The sequence below is a fragment of the Alligator sinensis genome, unplaced genomic scaffold (assembly GCF_000455745.1).
Source record: "Alligator sinensis unplaced genomic scaffold, ASM45574v1 scaffold677_1, whole genome shotgun sequence".
NCBI classification, from domain to species: Eukaryota; Metazoa; Chordata; order Crocodylia; family Alligatoridae; genus Alligator; species Alligator sinensis.
The window spans coordinates 1,709,622-1,714,455 of record NW_005842276.1 but is presented as its reverse complement, the minus strand read 5'-3'; the positions used below and the strand labels follow the sequence as shown (position 1 = coordinate 1,714,455).

The 4,834-nt window shown below is 49.2% G+C and overlaps 2 long non-coding RNA genes across 2 annotated transcripts in view; one reads left to right on the top strand and one right to left on the bottom strand.

Annotated features, from left to right (window-relative positions):
* The window catches only part of LOC102378873, a 19,183-nt gene extending 15,548 nt beyond the window's left edge, over window positions 1–3,635 (bottom strand). The window contains exon 1 of the long non-coding RNA XR_324350.2: window positions 3,554–3,635. This is a non-coding gene — a long non-coding RNA (uncharacterized LOC102378873). The remainder of the gene's footprint in view (window positions 1–3,553) is intronic.
* Window positions 3,636–3,795: 160 nt separating this feature from the next.
* LOC102378543 overlaps window positions 3,796–4,834 on the top strand; it is a 35,639-nt gene continuing 34,600 nt past the window's right edge. The window contains exon 1 of the long non-coding RNA XR_001358373.1: window positions 3,796–3,860. This is a non-coding gene — a long non-coding RNA (uncharacterized LOC102378543). The remainder of the gene's footprint in view (window positions 3,861–4,834) is intronic.

Here is a 4,834-nt window from a genome sequence, read left to right as displayed (position 1 = left end):
AGGAGAGAGGCTGGAGAAGTAGAGGAGAGCTGAGAAGCTAGATAAGCACCAAAGAGCCAATGGAGGAAGACAGAGCTGAAGGAGCCGAGAGCCTTGCAAGTCAAGAGACTGGAGAAGCAACAGAAAGCACAAGGAGCAGGGGAAAGGAAAGAGTCTGGAGAAGCATCAGAGAACAAAGGAGATGAGGGAGACTGCAGAAGCAGCCAAGAGCCCAGAGAAGAGAGGAAAGAGACCAAAGGAGCACCTAAGAAACCAAAGAACAGAGGAGAGGCTATGGAGAAGTAATGGATAGCACAGGTAAGACAGAAGAGAGGCTGGAGAAGTAGCAGAGAAATCAAGGAAGAGAGAAGAAAGGCTAGAAGAGTACCTGAGATGCCACAGAGAGGAAGTGGCATGACAGATACAGACCAGAGACAGGAAGGAGAAGAAACAGACAGAGTTAAGGAGTTTAGATAGAAAAGCAAGAGATGCCACAGAGCAGAAGAGGCTGGAAAAGCACAAGGGACACCAAGGAGAGGCAAGACCTGGAGGAGAAGCAGAGCCAAAGGGTAAAACTAAAGAGGTTTGACAAGTACCCAGGAAGGAGGGGAAGAGAGGCTTGAGAAGCACTGGAGACACCAAGAAAGAGAGGAGGGAGGTTGAAGAAGCAACTGAGAACCCATTGAAGAGAGGAGAGGGGTTAGAGAAGCAGATAAGACCAAAGGGGGAAAGTCCCAGAAAGCCCAGGAAGGAGAGGAGAAATTGTGAAGCAGATACTAGTGCCAAGATGAGAGAGACTAGAGAAGTACTACAGAGCACAAGGGAGAAGAGGCAAGAGATTGGGGGAAACAAGCAGGGAAAGGAGAGGGGAAAAAAAGCTGGAGGAGCAGCAGAGCATCGAGAGGTAAAACCAGAGGTTTGATAAGCTGATGAGAGCCCAGAAAGGAGTGGAGAGAGGCTTGAGAAGCACCAGACACCAAGAAACAGGGGAGGGAGCCTGAAGCAACCCATTGAGGGGAGGGGTTAGAGAAGCAGGTAAGACCAGTGTTTCTCAACCTTTTAAATAGCAAATACCCCCTGACTTCTAAAAGCTTTAATAAGTACCCCAACACAATTTTCCAGGGGATTTTATATTTACCAACTAATGTGTGCCATATGTTGGAAGGACTGTGTATATAAGGTCATTATATGACAGGTGTCTGATCTGGTATGGGTAGGGTTGCCACCTCTTAACACCAGAGGTACATAACTCAAGTATGTACTTGGGAAAGAGGTGATGTTGGTCAAAGCTAGGAGGGCTGAATCCAGTGCCACACAAAGCACAGCACACCAAATTACTGGGGAATTTGATTTTAATTGCACCAAATTTTGCCATAATTGAGGAAAGGGCAAGAGAAAAAGGAAGAGGCAAGAGAAAGTGTTGGGGTACCCACATACCCCCTGCCTGTGTGTCACCCTGAGGGGTACACATACCACAGGTTGAGAAACTGTGGATGAGAGCAAAGGAAGGAGAAGCCACAGGATGGAGAAGAAAAACTGTGAAGCAGAGACACCAGTGACGTGATGACAGAAGATGGAGAAGTACTAGAAAGCCCAAGGGGTGCAGAGAGATTTGGGAAGCAGAGGAGAGCCAAAGGAGGAGAACAAAGACTGCAGCAGCAGAGAGCCTAAGGAGAAGTTGAGACATTGGAGAAGCAACAGTATGCAAAGGGGAGAGGGAAGAGGCTGGAGAAGCAGCAGACAGCCCTGGGAAGAAGAGAAGGGAGAGGTGGGAGGAGCACTGAAAAGCTAAAGGAGGAGAGAAGAGAGTGAATCAGCAGTGGAGACATCCAGGAGAAGATGAATGAGAATGGATACACACCAAAGAGGATCAAGTAGAAATGGGAGTTGAGGATGCTGAAATGAGAAGCTGGAGGAGAAGCTCAAAAACAAACAGGACAAGCAAAGATTGCAAGTGCAGCAAGACAGTGGGAGGTAAAGAGGAGAGGCTGGAGAACACACAAGCACCAAAGGCAGTTGCAGAAGTACCTGTTACCAAACCAAAGAAGAAAGGCTGGAGGAGAACCTTAGTGATGGAGGAAGAGACATTAAGTTAAAGCAGCATAAGACACCAAGGCAAAGTTTGAAAGAAAAAAGCTGAGGAGCACCAAAAGGGCAGGCTGGAAAAAACTGCAGCAACACCTGAAATAGCAAGGAGGAAAGGAAAGGCTGGAAAAGATGCAGCAACACCATTGGCAAGGTGGTTTTGAGGAGCAGGCAAGAGACACCAAGAGGAAAAGGAAAGACTGAAGCACATGAAGAAGACTGGAGAAGCATATGAGAGAGAGTACAAAAGAGGGAAGCAACTGTCAAAGCACATGAAAGTAAGGGGGAAAAGAAGAGTGGGGAGAAGAAACAGGGACACCAAGGAGGAGAGAAAACAGGCTGTAGAACCACCTGAGAAAAGGCAGGGAAGAAGGGAGGCTGCAGAAGCATATCAGACACCAAGGAGGGAAGAAAGGAAGTTGGAGAGACAGCTGAGACATTAAGGAAGAAGGAAGTGAGGCTGGATAGACCCAAGACAGCAAGGGAGAAGAGAAAGGCTCCGAAAGAGGAAAAGGAGAGGCTGAAGTGATACCAAGGAGAAGGAAAGAAGCACTGGAGACAAAAGGAGGAAAGAGAACCTGGATAATGACCTCAAACATCAAGAAGAAAAGGGAAGCAAAAGAATCCATGGGGACACCAAAGAGGGAAAAGCACAAGAAACACCAGGGAGCAGAGAAGAGCTGGAGAAGCATCCATTAAGCTAACAATGCAACAAAACTTGACACCAAGCTGGGGGAAAAAAGCTAGTAAAACACTCAAGTCAACAAGGAAGAGAGAAGAGACTATTAAAGACACCAAGTATGAGAAGCAAGGCTGGTTACAGCACCTGTGACACCAAGGAACTGAGGGAAGTGGCTGCATATGCTACTGAGAGGCAAGGGAGGATCCCAGACAGTTAGATGGAAGTGGGACTGTATAAGCATCAGGGACAGAGAGGAGAAACATGATACTGGACATACTGGAACAGCAGCAGAAACAGCAGGAGGAAGAGTAGGAGGAAATGAACCAAGAACTGAAAGAAGCACCAGAAATAAGGGAGAAAGGCAGGACAAACACCCAAGACAGCAAAACATGGGGAGGGCTGATGGAGCACCTGACAGCAAGTAAGGGAGAAGAGAAGAGGGGCTGGACAAGTACCCAAGACAGTAGAGGACAGGACAGGAGAGGAGAGGGGCCAGGGAAGCAGCTGAGACAGCAAGGGAAGTAGAGGAGACAAGATGAAGAACCACTTGAGACAAGGGAGAAGAGAATGGAAGAACAAGAAATACAAAAAAGGGTGGAGGTTAAAGAAGCACCTGAAACTCAAAGAAAATAGTGAGAAAGCCTGAAGAAGCCCCCCCCCCCAAAACAAAGTTAAGTAAATAACAGAACAAAAGAGCCCTGGGAAAGACTAGTGAAAAACCAAAGAACACAGAAAGAGAACAAAGAACCCCCAAACAGCAAAGCACAGCCAATGAAACAAAAAGAGAAAGCTAAATATATTACATACTAAGAACAACTCTACAGAAGTGAAAACAAACACTTCTTTTTCAGCAACCAGAAAGCCAGCATCCTACAACCACTCTAGTAACATTTCCCGTGGAAAAAAAAACCCAAAATGCTTCGACGCTCACTTTATAAAGGCTGAGAAACTCCGCCCCCCGATTGCTGATTGGTCAGCGATTAGTGGGGGCGGGGCTCCCGTAACCTTTATAAAGCAGCGATGAGGCTTTTTGCACTTGTTTACTACATGTAGGTGTTGCTGGGATGTGGAGTCTGTGGCACTGGAGCAGAGGTAAACTTTTTCTCCGGTGCAGGTAAACAAAGATTATTTTGCTGCCTAGTTTGGGTCTCTGGGGCAGGGAGTGTGGCGCAGCAGGTACCTCCTCAAAGGGCAGGGCGGTGTGTCTCAAGCCCGAAGGGGTGGAGGTCACAGCTTCCCTGACTGTGGCTCTGGCTGCCGCCTGTGTCTGCATGATGAGGCAGCTGCGTTAGTTCCCTGCTCTGGCCTTTCCCTTCAGGGTGTCTGGGGTCAGCTCTGCTCTAAGGCTTCCCTGCAGGGCTGCTGAGTGGGGTGGGCCTGCCCTGCTGTGTGCACCTGGATCAGCCCTGGCCTTGCTCCTGGGCCCTGCCCTGAACTCGCCTGCCCCCAAGAGTCAGTGTAATTCTGTCCCTGCTTGGGGCTGCCTGTGTGGCTCTGAGGCTGTGGTTTGCTGGAGTGGGATGGTTTGGGGCTGTGCTGGTCTGGCAGCTGGGTGGGGAGGTGGCTGCTGTGCCTGGCTTCCTGCCCCCCGGGCACTTCAGGAGCTGAGCTGCTTCCCCTACTGCCTCTGGTCTTGAGCAGCACTTCTCAACTTGTGGGTTGGGACCCAAAAGTGGGTTGCAAGAAAATATGAAAGGGCTGTGAGCAAACTTTAAAAATTGGGTTCTCTTTTAAATGAGAAAAACATAGGAAACTATTTTTCCCCTTGTAGGCTGGCAGAGGGATGCTTGAGCAAAACTGGTGCTGGTTTGGTATTGGATTGCTTTTGTTGATGTGGGCTGTGGGTACCTGGCCTGGCTACCTGGGGCTGAGCCCTGTTTGAGAGCAGCCTGTGTGCTGGTGTGATGGGGCTGGCTTTTCTGGGGAAAGGCTTGGACTGGCAGAACCCAACCAAGGGCCTGAGGGGGTGGGAGTTCTCTTAACTGGGCTCAGGTTTGGGCCTAGGGAGGGTTGTGGGTAACTCCAGTTAGTGTTGGGCCTTGTGGTGCCATGGTTTGGGGGAGGTGTGTGTGTGTGTGGGGGGGGGGG